We start from the raw sequence: 20,458 nt of genomic DNA, 5'->3' as shown, positions 1-20,458 counted from the left end.
CATAATCATCATAAAAAGTATAGGTAGCCATTTTCGTGTTTTGATCCATTTAGGTGAAAAAACATGGAAAAATTGAGAAAAGATGCACCACTCCGTACACCTGCGCCTCACCGCCACACATCCGTAGAGGGGTCTCGCGTCCCTCCACGACCAGGCGTTCAGGAGTTATGCCCGCTTTTTTGCGAAAAAGGGTATTTTTTCGGTAGTTTTTCGCCCGGGGCTGCCGCGGACCACCGGGACCGGGCGGCGCACCACTCCGTACACCTGCGCCTCGCCGCCACGCATCCGTAGAGGGGTCTCGCGTCCCTCCACGACCAGGCGTTCAGGAGTTACGGACCCTAACCCACCGGGCAACTATAGGGTCTTCCTCCTTTTTTTTTTACTTTTTTCGACCCAGCACACAACTAAAAGGTTTTCCTATGTGTGGGGGAGAGCTTCATTGTGGAAAAAGCTTAATTTTTGTGATTTCTTTCACTTTTTTCTTTTTTTTTTCTTTTTCACCTAAATGGATAAAAATGAGGAACGCTTCACGAATTTGCGTGTCATCCTTGGCAAGGGGCCATGCTAATCTCCTCTGTATCGTTCCAATTTTAGTACGTTTACCATTGTTGTGTATACCGTACATACAACTAAATGGCCTTCCACCTTTGTGGAAAAAGCTTAATTTTTAAGATTGTTTCCCACCCTCCAACTAAAGGGTCTTCCTCATTGGTGGAAAAACCTTAATTTTTAAGACTTTTTTCCACCATACAACTGTGGTTGTGCGGCTCGGCCGGGAATGGTGTGCTATTACTTTTCTTTCCGATCCGCGTTACCATGGCAACGTAATTCATAAAAAACTATGCGCAAAAACCCCCATTGACTTTGAATCGGGGACTCCGAAAAAAACCCAGAAACTTTGGCGCCACATAACCCTGCCATACTTTTGCCTAGCAACGTGATTTAAACTTTAAAATGCACACACAACTTTGGTCTTTTTCCGGCCAATAGGGATGAGCTGTAATTGATTAAGCCCCGCCCCCTCTGTATTCCTATTGGCTGGGTTTTAAACAGCCACTACTCCAGTTCACAGCATGGTACCGTCTTGAAACTTGGTGTCTGGACTTAAACGGCCAATAGGGACTTATTACTTAAGCCCCGCCCCCTCTTAAGCCCCACCCCTATCTTCCTATTGGTTTAGCTTTAAACAGCTTTATCTCCAGTTTGCAGCATGGTACCGTCTCGCAACTCGCTGTGTGTACTTACATGGCAAATAGGAACTATCTGTAAATGCTTAAGCCCCGCCCCCTCTGCCTTCCTATTGGCTGGGCTTTAAACAGCCATGTCACCACTCCCCAACACGTTACTGGTCACAAACTCGGTGGGTGGTCCCACAGTCCCAATGGCTAACTGCTAATGTTAATGCTAATGCTAATGCTAACAATTGCTAATGCTAACACATGCTAATTCTAACACATGCTAATGCTAACAAATGCTAATGCTAACACATGCTAATGCTAACAAATGCTAATGCTAACACATGCTAATGCTAACAAATGCTATTGCTAGAACATGCTAATGTTAACAAAGGCTAATGATAACAAATGCTAACACATGCTAATGCTTACAAATGCTAATGCTAACAAATGCTAATGCTAACACATGCTAATGCTAACAAATGCTAATGTTAATGCTAACACATGCTAATGCTAACAAATGCTATTGCTAGAACATGCTAATGTTAACAAATGCTAATGATAACAAATGCTAATGATAACAAATGCTACACATGCTAATGCTAAAAAATGCTAATGCTAACACATGCTGATGCTAACAAATGCTAATGCTAACAAATGCTAATGCTAACACATGCTAATGCTAACAAACGCTAATGCTAATGCTAACACATGCTAATGCTAACAAATGCTAATGCTAACACATGCTAATGCTAACTAATGCTAATGCTAATGCTAACACATGCTAATGCTAACAAATGCTAATGCTAACACATGCTAATGCTAACAAATGCTAATGCTAATACATGCTAATGCTAGCAAATGCTAATGCTAACAAATATGCTAATGCTAACATGCTGATGTAAAAAATTCTAATAATGATTTTAATGTTAATGCAAAATGCTAACGCTAACACCAACTGCTATACAAGGTTGCACACACTTAGCGGGCTGCAGGCACACTTAACATTTCTTAGAAATTTTCTTTTCTAGTATATATATATATATGTTCCGACAAAATTTCGGCACGTAATAAGTGCCGCACGATTTACGCCACCGCCGCAATATATACATCAAAACGTGCGGCTCGGCCGGGAATGGGGTGCAATTACTTTTCTAAGAGAAAAGTTGTATCGTTTAATTGATATTAATTTATTAGTGAATTAATTTTACCCATTGACTTATAATGGGAATCGCAAAAACTCACATTCAATATTTTTTTTCTCGCAAACCATAGGGGCTACAGTTTCAAAACTTGGAGAGGAGATTTATAATGATATCAAGGATTAAATAAAAAATAATTTCGTCAGTTGGCCTCATGGTGGCGCTATAACAGTCCACTTTACCTTTCGGCCTGTAACTCTTGAACCGTGGGTCGGAAAATTAAAATTCCTTTTTCCATGGATTCCTTGGGTCATGACGCATCTCCTCATATAGGCCACGCCCATTTGCGTCAGGATAGATTTTCCGCCATTTTGAATTTTCTTCAAAACACACTTTTTGCTCCTTTTCCTACATATTTTCTCCAAATGTCACAAAAATCGATACACACGATCTATGGACTCCTGCGATAAAGATATTTAAATGATATTTTGATAGTCCATACCGTTCTTCCGTAACAGGGTTCCAAAGTTCACAAACGCGCAAAACGTAACCGTTTCATGCCAAAACGTGTTTTTCAGGGGGAACGACCCTCTCAAAACGAAACACTAACACCAACCGCTACACAAGGTTGCACAGACTTAGCGAGCTGCAGGCACACTTAAAATTTCTTAGAAATTTTCTTTTCTAGTTCAGTCTATAAGCCAGGATGACCATGAAAAGGACACTAAAGCAGAGGAATTATATAAACTCAACATATAATCTCTTTTGCTTTGCTTGCTCCAGAACAGTAGAACAGTGTTTGTCCACATTTGTCAGACTTTTAGAAGTCATATTCCTTATGTTAATGCAATAATTAATGTGTTGTTATGATGGGTGTTGTTTGGATTGTGAAATTGCCAGAGTATTTATCTGTTAGATGAGTCAGATGAAATCATCACTTAGTTTTTTTATTGATTGAATTCTTTATTAACCGTTTGCAAAGACATGTACAGTGAAGTAGAGTACAATACAAGGTCTGCTAAATGTATTTTTATCAAGCCTATATGTTTTTTGTTTCCCTTTTCCATTGGGGGTCCTATAGTTTACATTCTACAGTGTTTTGTGTCTTTATAAAGTTGCTTTGTAAACTCAAAGAACCGTCTTTACCTGGGGGGGATATTGATGTTTGTTTGATTTAATAAAGGTTTCACCACTACATGTCCTTTGTGTGTGCTTCATCATTACATAATGTTATCAGAACTTGTACCATAACTACTGTGGACAATTAAGCAATATTACACGAGAGGGTGTGCATTATCATCACGGTTATCTGGCACGACAGTATTGCTGCAGGATTAACGAGCCGAAGGCAAGTTCCGGGACTGAAGTACCAGATAACCGTGATAAGGCAGACCCTCGAGTGTAATATTGCGATTATACAACTGTTCCCATTAAAAAAAACACTTTGCTTGATGACACAGTGCAGTAGGCCTGTTGCTCATTACATGCACGGTTGGAGAGCCTGTTTTTCATTGAGAGCCAGACTACTCGTTGTATAATAGAAGAATAATCACTGCTTCATTTTATGTGCTTGCATGACCCGCAAGAGGATTCCACCCTTCCAGATTTATGATAAATTGAATGCTGACTGAAGGCAAAGGCTCACAATGTAGCGCATCTGTGAAACACTGTGTTTGTCGGCTCAATGAACTGCACAGTTGAAGCATTGTATTATTGCATTGCATTTGGATTCGGGGGAAACATTTACGCTAACAGTTATTAACTATGAATTATAGCTGCTAGTATGCCCGTATCCATTTGTTTCTTCATCAAATCACAGATTGACAACTACTAAAACATATGATGATCTTCTTGTACAGTATGTGATAAAGGCCTTAATCAAATGGGTCATCTAAAAACACACATGAAGACTCATACAGAATAAAAGTGAATGGGGTGCTATTACTTTTCTAAGAGAAAAGTTGTATCGTTTAATTGATATTAATTTATTAGTGAATTAATTTTACCCATTGACTTATAATGGGAATCGCAAAAACTCACATTCAATATTTTTTTTCTCGCAAACCATAGGGGCTACAGTTTCAAAACTTGGAGAGGAGATTTATAATGATATCAAGGATTAAATAAAAAATAATTTCGTCAGTTGGCCTCATGGTGGCGCTATAACAGTCCACTTTACCTTTCGGCCTGTAACTCTTGAACCGTGGGTCGGAAAATTAAAATTCCTTTTTCCATGGATTCCTTGGGTCATGACGCATCTCCTCATATAGGCCACGCCCATTTGCGTCAGGATAGATTTTCCGCCATTTTGAATTTTCTTCAAAACACACTTTTTGCTCCTTTTCCTACATATTTTCTCCAAATGTCACAAAAATCGATACACACGATCTATGGACTCCTGCGATAAACATATTTAAATGATATTTTGATAGTCCATACCGTTCTTCCGTAACAGGGTTCCAAAGTTCACAAACGCGCAAAACGTAACCGTTTCATGCCAAAACGTGTTTTTCAGGGGGAACGACCCTCTCAAAACGAAACACTAACACCAACCGCTACACAAGGTTGCACAGACTTAGCGAGCTGCAGGCACACTTAAAATTTCTTAGAAATAGTTTAAGTTAGTTCACACAGACACATAAATGATTCATTATAATGTTTGTTTGATTAATAAAGGTTCTACCACTACATGCTCCTCTGTCAGAATTATGTACCACTACTGGTTGTACTGCTCTGCATGTTTCTTCACTATATTGTCCATGCCAAACAGAAACACACTTTACAGTATTACCCGTATTGCTTCCAAGATCATTGCTTCCCACACCCACACTGTCTGATATGAACGATAAGGCCATTACACGTTTAGCACTCTCAATAACAAGTGACACTTACTTATTTGAACGTTGAAAATGGGGAACATATATGGAGGGGGTACAGCATTGTGTAAACAGAGCTATGTCACATTGTGTCATTACATACACATAGAGGCAAAAATACAAAATATATAAGATGCTTCCCATGAAAACGTTTAATCTCTGTTGGATCTCGACCTGAAAGGTGTGGGAACCACTGCTGCATTGCAGTCTCTGTGTTGCTTTGTCCTGCAGATAAAACTGAACATTGTATATTTTCCTTCCATTTACAATATTCACCTCACCCACAGACAGGTTGTGGAGCAGTATGCTTATTAGGGACATTACTGTAATGATTGGTGTCGACAAAACACCAGACCAAGCAATTGCAAATGACCTACCATCACTCCATTCCATTATTTCTAAATAGACACAGGGGGAGAAACACAACTAGTTGTGAGTGAAAGAGTGCAGCATACCAAATGGACAGGGTGGAATAGCATTGCTATTGTGGTGTGTAATATTCCAAACGTCACTCACATTCAAAGTGTGATTCAAAGGCCTCTGTCATAGATATGCACTTTGCGAGATTCAGGCCCCAGTCTTTTAAAAGGTTTCCCCTAAACCAGGCAGTCTTATTTGGCCTGTCAGCCTGTTGGGCCATCGTATTGTGTTTTGTCATTCAAAAACATTGTCTTAATGTACGGTAGCAGCCACCCTTGATAGTGACCGGTAAAGTCGCTGGAAAGAAACTCAGAGATAGAGATTTTTATTCTTGTATTTGTTTTACTGAGAATAAAGTTAGACATAACTTTAGGATTACACATATCTTTCTGAGGTTAAGATTAGGTATAGGGTTAGGTTTTGGCACAGTTTTACTGAGGTTAAGGTTAGGAATAAGGTTAGGTTTAACCGTTTACAGAGCTATAAGGATATTAAGGATCTCAATGGAAAATAAGCCTTGCCTTATCCGAGTTTCATTTTAGTTGACATTGTATCAGTGAACTGTACTGTCATGAAACTGTACCTTTTCCTATCCAAAACTTCCAATAAATACCTCAATCAACCAATCAATCAAATGGAATAAACTATCAGCCCATGCAAGTTTCTTTCTGGCAACTCTTCTGGTATTCCCCTTGACGCTCTTAATCCAGAGTGTCAATATCTTACAATAAACAATGGTATAACATAAATCCATCAACATCAATACAAGGTAATACATCAACACGAATACAGGAGAAAAAAAACATACAGTAGGTAGACCACGCACCTATGTGAAAAACGTTATAACACCCCCCCCCCCCCACACACACACACACACACACACACACACACACACAACATGCAGACATAACTGAATGTTGCATGTTTTCCTGCCATTTACAATATTCACATTCTTCACAAACCTACTCAGTCACAGAAACTGAGGTCCACAGACTTGGACCTCCTCTCTGTGCCCAAGTTATGCAACAGGTTGTGACCAGGTGACTCGATGAAGGTTGAGGTGATGATAGGAATAACACAATGCCACAACACTATGTATACACTGCACAGTTTTCTTTGGACCAACATACACTTTCTGCTCAGCTCTCTCCTTGTCGTTTTTAATAATGCATGTGAGGATGTAGTTGAGGATCTAATGTGATGGCCTTTATGCAAAGCCTGCTATTGTTCTACCAACACACTATGGCGTTGTCATGTATTTGAGGTGCTCTGCCCTCGCATACACATGTAAAGGTCCAGTCATTAGTCCTCATTCATAGATGTTTTTATTGAAGAGACAGGGAGTAGGGATATGGTCCTTTACATCCCTTATTATAGTAAGTAAATCAACATTCCATCAATGGTAATGCAGATCACACCTGCACGCGCCACTTCACATGCACCACCTGAGATCAATTGCAATGCAAATGCTATAGGCTGTTGTGACCAAGCTACACAGGCCTATTCGAAACATGCTGTGAGGGCCAATGCAGACAATGTATGTTAATGCATAAATAGGCACAGCTGTAGACAAGACTTGGTGAAATGACATTGCTGATTCTTACCCCATCTTTAAGATACAACTTATTCTGTTCAACAGATGAAGTGTTTTGTAACATTTGTCTGAAGGGAAGTTCAGTGAATATATTACGTTTCAATATGTAGGCTATAATAGGGAGTCAGTAGGCCTACACTTACTATGTACAATATGGTCTTTATGGGGAGTGACTTTGATGTTGACACAGTGTAGACACAATATCCATGTTTGTTTGGAGTTGTTTGCTGTAGCCTCTCGTAGGCTTCAGTATAATAAACTAGTAAGATGCCTCAGGGCGACAAGCGACATGCGACTTGCAATTGCAATTGAATTGGAATTCTATTTAATTGGGGTAATATATGTCTTGGTTGCTTAATGGGTCAAATTTGGCACACTTTGCAGTAACTACGTTTTCGAATTTCACAAAAAAATGGGTTACAGCTGACCAGCCAAATGAGATAAAGGCATAAAAGTGATATTACACTGATTGTATATCTGTTCTTGAGCTAATTATTCCTCCCCCAATATCATGAAAGCTAATTTGACCTTTGGGTGACACAAATAAGTCGGTGTGTCCGAAAACGTAGTTACTGCACTCTGCCTTTGTAGGGCAGTATAGGCCTATCTGTTTTTAAAAGTATTGAATAAGTTCTCATCAATCTGTGACGTAATGTATTGTGTTTTGTGTCATTATAATCATCCATTCTTGAAAATTTGGACAAATCATGTCCTACCAAACCATTTCAAATTATCATCATGTATTGACACACTTACAATCTAAACATGCAACCTGAGAGAAATCACCCTTATCCCAGACAAGAATTCACAACTTAACACATGTTTTTCTTTAATAAATACACCAAATATTGTTAATCCCTGGTGTGTCCCAACCATAACAAATCAACTCTGCCAGGCCTTCTAAATCCAAACAAAAAACATATTTTGAAAGTGTGTTATGTGCAAATGTGTAAAAAATAAATAAAGGTTTTGTCACAACAACAATTGGTGCTATACATGTGCAGGGACTTGAAAGGTTAAACTATTGGCCAGTTTCTGTCTATTGTTGCCCCACCCACCCATTCTCTGATTGGGCCATCAGACTCTCTGTGAGTATTTAGCAGGCCTCTGTTCACGTTTGGTGACACTTTAGTCTCTGCAAGTTGTTAAGGACTGAACTTGCTTCTCTTGGTTGGTGTATTTGTCACAGAAATTCAGAGAGCTAGCCTTGAGAAATGGCTTTACTACAAACACTGAAGTCCTTGGTCAATGAGCGACTATCTGCAGCTGCTGAAGAGATATTTGGGGCCATTGGACAAATTGTAACAGAGTATGAGGATGAAGCTTTCAGCTTGAAGCAAGAAATCGACCGCAAAAGCAGACTACTGGACCTGGTTTTAAATCCCGACATCAAATTATACAGAACAGGTTGGTACAATAACTTTAAAACACACCTTTCTTAATGTAAGAAAAAACGGCTAAGAGTCAATAATATGAGGTTTAACTTTGTTCACTTTGTGAGACCATTGTGGTTTTGATAGCCATGATTGATGATATTCCTTGTGGTCTGGGCTCAACCTTTGAATAGTTTTCTGTCAAAGCCTCTCAGAGCTTCTGACAGTGCCATGTTATGTGTGCTGTCTTGAAAACATGTCAGACCAGTTGTGGGAATGAGATAGAGGATATATAAACGATAATGGTGTTGAAATGTTAAAATACATTGTTATTCCCATTTCTTTAATCAAATTGGTCATCTAAAACACACATTAAGACAGGGGAAAGCATTTGGTTTAAGTTAGTTCACACAGACACATCATTCAGTCTAAGCCAGAACGACGCGTATTTGGAATTGACACCAGGCCTCCAGACGGAGCCGCTCGATTGTCCACGACACTGCAAGCGGCGCGCAGGCCAGCGGACCTTGGTCCTGCTCTTCGCCCCCGAGCGCCGCAGGCGCGAGTGGCCGCGAAGAGCGGGCCAGGGCCGCGCGGCCGGCGGAGCGCCGCGCGAGTTACGAAGCCGTGGTGAATGCAATCGTTATATTTATGCCCAGGCCGTAAGGCCTGGGCAAGCCCACGATAAACGCCCTGTCCAAGCGACTACAATTGAGCGCTCCCTAGCTCCGCTTCAGCCAATCAAAAGCTTCGGTGGGCGGGGTTTCCCTGGAGGCCTGGTGTCAATTCCAAATACGCCAGAACGACAAAGAAAAGTCCACATTTGAAAAAAATAAAACAAGTGATATTAGTCAGATTCTCCATTGGCTCCCATGTAAAATGTTGTGCGAAACGTTCACTTCTCTGTTTTTTTTTTATATGAAAGCAATCAATGAGCTCAAATATTACACCATAGTCCTTATTATTCATGTCACAAAGTCCTTATTCAAGTTCTCATGCTTTAATTCCTTCATTCCAGATCAGTGTATGGAGTCCAGTCTGCAGGTGAAGATCAGTTCTCCAGCCAGGACTGTTTCTATTAAACAGGAACCTGAAGACCACCTTAAACGGGAACCTGAAGACCACCTGCATCCCAGTAAGTTTCAAGCACCCAGTCTTTATTTCTGTTATTGGAGAAGATGGGCCACTACTGAGGGTGTAAAGATGAACCAATTTGTTAAGCGAGTGCAGACTTTATTTTATTTTGTTGTTTGTGTGTTGTCTGCACCTGGGCATTGAGGATGTGAGCCCCAATGTTTCAGTGAACTGAGGGAACACTGCAGTAAAGTCTCATTGTATCTTTTTCCTAGACTTCCTGCACACTCCTGTGTGTAGAGAGGAGTGGAGCTCCAGTCTGGTTCAGGAGGAACAACAACCTCCACAGATTAAAGAAGAACAGGAGGAAGAGGCTGGTGGGTCAACATTGACATTACTAGCAGTGAAAAGTGAAGGTGATGATGAAAACAGAGAGACAGCGCCTGTAGCCAGCACCTCAACTGAACACATGAAAACACAAGCTGATGTAGAGGACTGTGTAACATCACAACCAACTAGCGATGACCATTTTCTCTCTTCACACTGTTCTGAATCAGAAACTGAAGACAGTGATGAGTGGGAGGAGACCAGGGGAGATCCGTCAGCTTTAAACAAACTGAAATCACATACAAAAAATGTGGGAGGACAGTGCAAGCTGTCCCATGACCTGAAATCATCCAAACAAATTCAATCCATGAGGAGTCACACAGGGAAGAAACGTTTTAGTTGTACAGAGTCACACAATGATCCATACAGGGGAAAAGCCCTTTTCTTGTACAGTTTGTGGTAAAGGCTTTGCTACGAAAAGTAATCTAAAAACACACATGATGACTCATACAGGAGAAAAGCCATATACTTGTACCGTATGTGGTAAAGGTTGTCTTACCACTAGTGATCTAAAAAGACACATGATGGCTCATAGAGGCGAAAAGCCCTTTTCGTGTACAGTCTGTGGCAAAGGCTGTGTTAGCGCAAGTAATCTAAAATCACACATGAGGACTCATACAGGCGAAAGGCCCTTTTCTTGTACTGTTTGTGGTAAACAATTTAGTCACAAGGGTGATCTAAAAACACACACAAGGACACATACAGGAGAAAAGCCCTTTACTTGTACAGTATGTGGTAAAGGCTGTGTTAGCAAAAGTTGTCTACAACAACACACAATGACCCATACAGGGGAAAAGCCATTTCGTGTACAGTTTGTGGTAAAGGCAGTGTTAGTGTAGGTAATCTAAAAAAACACATGAGGACTCATACAGGTGAAAAGCCATTTTCTTGTGCAGTCTGTGATAAAAGCTTTGCTCAAACGAGTAATCTAAACACACACATGAAGACTCATACAGGGGAAAGCCTTTAGTTTAAGTTAGTTCACACAGATGACAAATGATCATTTAATACACACAAATGGACATTCATAGTTTATTTTGATGGATTGTGCTTTGCTTGCTCCAGAACAGTAGAACAGAGTCTGTCCACATTTGTCAGAATTGAACAAGTAGGTGTAGGTGTAGCTGTGTAGCTGTTCACTGTGTTGACATGTGTGTTGTTTGGATTGTTAAATTATCAGAGCATTTGGTAGACAACAGAGTCAGTTGAAATCACACCTTTTTGATTGATTGAATACTTTATTAACAATTTCAAAGACATGTACAGGGAAGTACAGTATAATATAAGGTCTGCTTAAAAGTTTTTCAAGAAAGCCTTTGGCTTGTTTCCATTTCCATTGGGGATTCCTATAGTTCGATTACGTGTTAACATTCTACATTGTTACATTGTTTTGTGTCTTTATAAAGTTGCTTTGTAAACTCAAAGAATCCTCTTCATAATTGGGGGGGGGGGGGTATAATGATAATGTTTGTTTGATTAAATAAAGGTTTCACCACTACATGTTCTCTCTCTCTCTCTGTGTGTGTGTGTGTGTGTGTGTGTGTGTGTGTGTGTGTGTGTGTGTGTGTGTGTGTGTTTTTTTATCATTACATAATATACACTAATTCAATACAATCACTGCTTCATTTTACAGCCTGCAAATAGTGTGCTTTAATTATTATTACATGACGGAAGTAAGCATTTATTTTACAGTGCATACCTAGTTTTTGTGGTTGCTTACAGGGCAACCAGAAAACTAGGGATGTGCGTGAATATTCGGGTATCCGTATAAACAGTTTGCAAACCACTATTCGCTTTGAAAATTACCACTGGACTCCGTGATCCACGCTTGAAGGCAGCCTGTTGCATTGGTGTGATCTTCAACCGACTAGCCAGTGACACGAGACTCGGCCAGCTGAGGATGTCGGGTCGGGTGGAATAAAGGCTGTGGTGCCAGTCTTCTTGCACTTGCAATGGGCGTGTTCTCATCCACCGCAGGATCCCACAATATCCAGGGGGAGAATATGTAAGTTTTATGATCTACAGTTTGAGAGTTATAGGCCAAAATGTGAATCTGCTGTTATAGCGCCACCAGGCTGATTTGAAATGTTTCAGTTGAGTACAAAGTTTCTCGGCAAACAGGCGTTGTGTTCATGATCTGAGGCGTTTCGTATAAAACAGGCCATTCCTGCAAACTTCGGAAGCCAATCTATCAGGATAGAATATGAAAAATTGTCTTGATCACATGTTTATAGAGATACTGTGTACCGATTTGCGTGATTTATGGACACATTTTGTAGGAGTTTGTTTTCATGGCATGTAGATTGTAGCCACAACTTCTGCAAAGCCTGTCTGTAGGAATGGTGGACTCAGAATGGAACAAAGGAATGTCCAGTTAGTAAGAAAATAAACAAAATAAAAGATCCACCCTAATAACTTGTGTGAGGCCTTCATACAGGAGAGTCACCAGAGAATCAGAATTTAACAAGTCACATTCCTGTAATAATGGTGTTGCTGCCTGTTCACTGTGTAAGTAAGGTCTCAACTACTTTATAAACTGTGTTTCTATGTGCTACAGAGGCTGAGAAATTATTTTTTTAGTAGACGTTTAGAAGATTTATTACATTTTCTAAGTTGGTAGATTTTTTTTTCAAATTTCTGATAAAGGTATGGACCATGGGAAGTAATTTTCCATGACAGCCAAAGGTGTAAGCTATCAGACAGTCTTGGAATTGCTGCTACAGAGGCTGAGTAATACATGTTTTAGTAGGCGTTGTCCCTCAGTCAAGTTTTCCATAAAAATCTTAGGTTTTAGGGGGTCATTTTCCAATCGGCCATAGGTTTTTAAGGCATTTTTTCAAATCGGACATAGGCCTAAATGGGTTAAGTACTGCACGCAACATTCTGGTGTAGCACCCGTCTAGAGACTTCTGCAGGGTTGCCTTCAGGGTCCAGCATTCACTGCCATATAGGAGAACAGACTCTGCCATTGCAAAGAAGAAGCTGAGTTTGATTTGGCGGGGAGGTTGGAGTTCCATACACTGTTCATGCCGTTCAGGGCCTTCCATGCAAGTGCCTTCCTGTATTGATGTGATTACTATGGAGTGCTAGCCATGTGTAATGGTCACCGTTTGACAGGTAACGCCACTGTCACAATCACTATAGCCTAATATTTAAATGACAAAGGGATAATATGCAATCATGGACAGTCTGACAGCAGAATTGAGCGCCGTAGTCATACAGATTAGAGCTTTGGAATCAGGTGCGTCCAACTAATAATTAATTAATTGATACGTGCACTGTGCGAATAGGTCATGAGTCATGATGTCCCGATATACATCGATCATAGCATTTGATTTGGAAGATTATCATAGGCCTACTGCTGCTATGCGTTATGGTGAAGAAGGTTTGTAAAATAAATAGGATAGCCTATGCAGCAAAATTGTTCTGGTGGGAGGCGCGCAGATCAACCCTGCAAGCATAAACTTTCTGTGTCTGGTTCTGGTGCGTTCTCCTCTGCTCTATGCCAAATTATGTCTGTCTGTGTGTCTACCTGTCTGTCTGTCTGACACACAGACAGACATGTGGCAGCCCGGCCAGTGCGCTGCATCGCGTGTCATCGTTGCCTAGTTAAAGACACTCGACTTAACATTTTAAGCCAGGCAAAATGGATAAAAAAAGACGGACCCTTGAACATTTAGGCGAAATAGGCTCTTCAGCGGTGGTGAAAAGACTCTCCTCCACAGCGGAAAAAGCCAGGCGAAAGGACCAAATGTATTGAGGCGAATAAGTTATATACAATATACAATATACAACCTGGGGACTTGTTTACATTGTGATCAACAGCTAGTCATGTCAAAATAGCCTGCACCACTTTAAGGTTGGTATTCGCCTGTGTTGCTTGATGCATTGAATGATTGCACTCTCCCACAGTAATAAGAAAACAACAACACATATTGGACAATTTTTACACTTTAATCCCTGACACAGGGAAGCCCACAACGAAAGGGAATGCCCACAGGCCATTTTGGGGGTGCTACCCACATGTTAAGCTGTGCTGCTCATTCCACAAATGCCAAATGCACAGTATTAGAATTATTATAGGGGAGAGATATTAATGCAATAATTATTATGTTCATTGATATGCATGTAATAATGGAGTGTAGCTGTTCACTGTGTTGACATGTGTGTTGTTTGCGTTGTTAAATTATCAGAGTATATATTTAGTGCCAGAGTCAGTTGAAATCACCACTTAGTTTTGATTGACTGGATACCTTTTTAACAGTTTGGAAAGACAATAATTTGGAAGTACAATACCAGGTCTGCTAAAATGATGTGTTCAATAAAGCCTATGGCTTGTTTCAATTTCCATTGGGGGTCCTATAGTTGGATTCTTATTTTATTCTTATTTTATTTTTTGTAAACTCAAAGAACCCTCTTGGGGGGATATCGGTAAAGTTTGTTTGATTTAATAAAGGTTACTACATGTACTCTGTGTGTGCTTTATCATTACATAATGTTATCAGAATATGTACCATAACTACTGCAACTCGCAAACCACCAATATTTACAGTCGACTTTACAGAAAAACAAGGCCAAAGTGGCTTATACTAAGTGGACATGGCAACACTGCTTCTGAGGCTCTGAGCAGGACCAGTGTGTTGATGTAGGAGTATAAACAGTAACACCTCCTCCCACCTCCTCACAGCTCTCCTCCAGTATAAACAACACCTCCCTTTTGTCTTGGAGTGGAGAAACACCTCCTCCCAGCTCTCCTCCAGTTAACTGCAGTCAGGTGTCATTTCAATGTGAAAGGCTCGTAACACCTTGATGATGATGATGGGCCATCATCAGAGAAACATTTACATAGACACAAGTTCCAATGTCTTCTTCAACACGTGGACAGTTTTGTATTCGCAAAAGAAAGAAAGCCCAGATATGTTAATAGTTTATAAAGAGATCAAATTAAAAGGTGAGTCTACTGGAATGAGAATACAACAAAGCAATGATTTCCATTTCCCCTTTTATTTGTTGTAAAAAGCTGATCTTCCAGCTCACAATGAACCACACTATTCTCATAGGATTTCAAATAAGTATAGGCTAAAACATTGTTTGCTTGCATATTATTATTCACTTTCTGTTAATGTTTGCCTATTATGACTATGATAATGATTATTATGAGGGTTCACATGGTTTGCTGGGATTCCCCTGAAACGCCTAAGCCACCCCCATGTTTACATATCATCTGTTGTCTTATTTCTGGGATTTGGCTGATCAAAGCTCCTTGCACTGGAGTGTTTACTAGTGAATAACATGAAACCAAACAGATACCTGTAGGCCTACCGGTATCAAACCTACTTTACAAATATGAAGAAAAGAAGCATACATACATAAATAAAGGTTTGGTTTAAGAATTGGTGTTTGTGCAAGACTGCTAAACATTACAGCAATCACATGTCAAATTATGAAGTCACATCACAATGTGTATTTTGTACTGTATGGGGAATTCAGATGTGCAGGGACTTGAAGGGTTCAACTATTGGCCAGTTTCTGTCTATTGTTTCCCCACCCATCCATTCTCTGATTGGACCATCAGACTCTCTGTGAGTATTTAGCAGGGCTCTGTTTATGTCTGGTGACACTTTAGTCTCTGCAAGTTGTTAAGGACTGAACTTGATTCTCTTGGTTGGTGTATTTGTCAGAGAAACTCAGAGAGCTACCTTTGAGAAATGGCTTTATTGCAAACACTGAAGTCCTTGGTCAACGAGAGACTATCTGCAGCTGCTGAAGAGATATTTGGGGCCATTGGACACATTGTAAGAGAGTACGAGGACGAGGCTTTCAGCTTGAAGCAAGAAATCAACCACAAAAGCAGACTTCTGGACATGGTTTTAAAACCATACATCAAATCATACAGAGCAGGTTGGTGCAATAACTACAACACACTTGTTTTCATGTAAGTAAGTGTTCAATTTGTGAGACTGTTGTGGATTTAATATCCATGGTGGAGTTTTGTGGGGGTTAGTTCTAGTTCATTTATATTAAACCTTCCCCTGTGGTCTCTGGTCTGGTTTAGTTTTCTGTTTACAAGTGACTCCGTCCAGTCCTCTCCGCCCCAACAGTCTCACTTTCTCCAATAGAACACTGGCTATCCAAACATGCTCTGCCACTGCAATTTATAAATGAGAATATTAATGAGTAAAGAGTAATCTGTTGATACTTTTTGTTGATACTGAGGTTCTGTTTGGGAGGCACAGCATTCAAATGCAATGTTGTCTCATGAGTCATTATACATATTTTTTTTCTTAGACTTTCTGCACGTCCCTGTGTGTAAAGAGGTTTCCCCGGAACAACCTCCACAGATTAAAGAAGAACAGGAGGAAGAGGCTGGTGGGTCAACATTGACATTACTAGCAGTGAAAAGTGAAGGTGACGATGAAAACAGAGAGACAGCGCCTGTAGCCAGCACCTCAACTGAACACATGAAAACACAAGCTGATGTAGAGGACTGTGGAACATCACAACCAACTAGTGATGACCATCTTCTCTCTTCACACTGTTCTGAATCAGAAACTGAAGACAGTGATGAGTGGGAGGAGACCAGGGGAGATCAGTCAGCTTTAAACACACTGACATCACACAACACACAACATGTGGGAGGACAGTGCAAGCTGTCCCAGGACCTGAAATCATCAAAACAAACTCAATCCACGAGGAGTCACACAGGGAAGAAAAGTTTTAGTTGTACAGAGTGTGGCAAAATGTTTAATTGTAAGGCTCATCTGAAGAGGCACACAATGATCCATACAGGGGAATGGCCCTTTTATTGTACCATTTGTGGCAGAGGCTGTGTTAGCACAAGTCATCTAAAAACACACATGAGGACTCATACAGGAGAAAAGACCTTTTCTTGTACCATTTGTGGCAGAGGCTGTGTTAGCACAAGTCATCTAAAAACACACATGAGGACACATACAGGAGAAAAGCCCTTTACTTGTACAGTATGTGATAAAGGCTTTAATGAGATGGGTAATCTAAAGACACACAAAATTACTCATACAGGAGAAAAGCCCTATAGTTGTACAGTATGTGGTAAAGGTTGTCTTACCACAAGTAATCTAAAAACACACATGAGGACTCATACAGGCGAAAAGCCTTTTTCTTGTACAGTATGTGATAAAGGATTTAATCAAATTGGTAATCTCAAAAAACACATGAAGACTCATACAGGGAAAAGCCTTTAGTTTAAGTTAGTTAACATAAATCATCATTCAGTCTAAGCCAGGATGACCATGAAAAGGACACTAAAGCAGAGGAATCATATAATTTCAACATGACTGAATAAAATAAACATTGATAGTTTCTTGTGATGGATTTTGCTTTGCTTGCTCCAGAACAGTAGAACAGTGTTTGTCCACATTTGTCAGAATTTAACAAGTTATATTCATTATGCATTCTGTTAATTTAATACTTATTGTGTTGTTATGATGGGTGTTGTTTGGATTGTGAAATTGTCAGAGTATATATTTGTTGAGTCAGGTGAAATCATTTTAGTTTGTATTGATTGAATACTTTATTAACAGTTTGCAAACACACATATTGATACTGTGTGTTTGATTGTATAAAGGTTTCACCACTACAGGTCCTCTGTGTGTGCTTTATCATTACATAATGTTATCAGAACATGTACCATAACTACTGAGAACATATACCGAATGCGAGACGTGAGCACTGCACGTCTGATTGCTTTGACTCTCGGATGCGAGCTGCTGTGTGAGCTTGTAGATCGGCCACTTTTGGCGTGCAACACGGCGTGATGACGAAGAGTTTGCCAGCGAACGGCCAAGCGGGTGAACGGATCTGTTACCGATTTACCATCCAGAACAGAAGAACAGTGTCTGTCCACATTTGTCAGAGTTTAAAAAGTCATATTCATTTAATTATTAGGTTCATTGATATGCATGTAATAATGGAGTGTAGCTGTTCACTGTGTTGACATGTGTGTTGTTTGCGTTGTTAAATTAGAGTATATATTTAGTGAGTCATCACTTAGTGTCAAATCATCACTTAGTTTTGATTGATTGGATACTTTTTTTAACTGTCTGCTAAAATGATGTGTTCAATAAAGCCTATGGCTTGTTTCAATTTCCATTGGGGGTCCTATAATTGGATTTTTTTAATTTTATTTTTTGTAAACTCAAAGAACCCTCTTGGGGGGATATCGGTAAAGTTTGTTTGATTTAATAAAGTTTACTACATGTACTCTGTGTGTGCTTTATCATTACATAATGTTATCAGAATATGTACCATAACTACTGCAACTCGCAAACCACCAATATTTACAGTCGACTTAACAGAAAAACAAGGCCAAAGTGGCTTATACTAAGTGGACATGGCAACACTGCTTCTGAGGCTCTGAGCAGGACCAGTGTGTTGATGTATGAGTATAAACAGTAACACCTCCTCCCACCTCCTCACAGCTCTCCTACAGTATAAACAACACCTCCCTTTTGTCTTGGAGTGGAGAAACACCTCCTCCCAGCTCTCCTCCAGTTCACTGCAGTCAGGTGTCATTTCAATGTGAAAAGCTTGTAAGAACGTGATGATGGGCCATCATCAGAGAAACATTTACATAGACACGTTCCAATGTCTTCATCAACACGCGGACTATTTTGTATTCGCAAAAGAAAGAAAGCCCAGAGATGTTAATAGTTTATAAAGAGATCAAATTAAAAGGTGAGTCTACTGGAATGAGAATACAACAAAGCAATTTCCATTTCCCCTTTTATTTGTTGTAAAAAGCTGATCTTCCAGCTCAAAATGCACCACACTATTTTCATAGAATTTCAAATAAGTATAGGCTAAAACATTGTTTGCTTGCATATTATTATGCACTTTCTGTGAATGTTTGCCTATTATGACTATGATAATGATTATTATGAGGGTTCACATGGTTTGCTGGGATTCCCCTGAAACGCCTAAGCCACCCCCATGTTTACATATCATCTGTTGTCTTATTTCTGGGATTTGGCTGTTCAAAGCTCTTTGCACTGGAGTGTTTACTAGTGAATAACATGAAACCAAACAGATACCTGTAGGCCTATATCAATTAAACCTACTTTACAAATATGAAGAAAAAAAAAAGAAGCATAAATACATAAATAAAGGTTTGGTTTAAGAATTGGTGTTTGTACAAGACTGCCAAACATTACAGCAATCAAATGTCAAATTATGAAGTCACATCACAATGTGTATTTTGCACTGTATGGGGGAATTCAGATGTGCAGGGACTTGAAGGGTTCAACTATTGGCCAGTTTCTGTCTATTGTTGCCCCACCCATCCATTCTCTGATTGGACCATCAGACTCTCTGTGAGTATTTAGCAGGGCTCTGTTTATGTCTGGTGACACTTTAGTCTCTGCAAGTTGTTAAGGACTGAACTTGATTCTCTTGGTTGGTGTATTTGTCACAGAAACTCAGAGAGCTACCTTTGAGAAATGGCTTTACTACAGACACTGAAGTCCTTGGTCAATGAGAGACTATCTGCAGCTGCTGAAGAGATATTTGGGGCCATTGGACACATTGTAAGAGAGTACGAGGACGAGGCTTTCAGCTTGAAGCAAGAAATCAACCACAAAAGCAGACTTCTGGACATGGTTTTAAAACCATACATCAAATTATACAGAGCAGGTTGGTACAATAACTACAACACACTTGTTTTCATGTAAGTGTTCAATTTGTGAGACTGTTGTGGATTTAATATCCATGGTGGAGTTTTGTGGGGGTTAGTTCTAGTTCATTTATATTAAACCTTCCCCTGTGGTCTGGTTTAGTTTTCTGTTTACAAGTCAAAGCCTCTCAGAGCTTCTGACAGGGCCATTTTGTGTGTGCTGTTTTGAAAGCATGTCAGACCAGTTGTGGAAATGGGATAGAGGATATGTTGTTGACATGTTAAAATACATTGTTACTGCAACTTTGTGTGAATTTGTTGCCATTTCTTTAATCAAATGGGTACTCTAAAACCACTCAGCCTTTAGTTTTCTTTGGAGCCTAGTTAGTGAAAATCCAATTTCGTGCAATGTATAGGCTGTTTTCACAAGGGTCAACTAAAAACACCCACATGAGTAATCTAAAAAAAAAAAAAAAAACTTCATCCCATGTAAAATGATCCTGCCTCCATCTCATTTGAATTATACTTCTTTACAAAGCATGCAATATTTTCTGTACTGACATTTATCGTGACATGCACGCTGTGCATGATGGACACACTGCAACCATTTTTTCAAGTTTATATTCTTATTACACCAATGTCTTTATTATTCAAGTCCTTATTATTAAAGTTTCCATGTTATTCCTTCATTCCAGATCAGTGTGTGGAGTCCAGTCTGCAGGTGAAGATCGGTTCTCCAGCCAGGACTGTTTCTATTAAACAGGAACC

Source organism: Nannobrachium achirus (genome assembly GCF_963921795.1).
Source record: "Nannobrachium achirus genome assembly, chromosome: 1".
Classification (NCBI taxonomy): domain Eukaryota; kingdom Metazoa; phylum Chordata; class Actinopteri; order Myctophiformes; family Myctophidae; genus Nannobrachium; species Nannobrachium achirus.
This window is presented reverse-complemented; position numbering follows the sequence as displayed.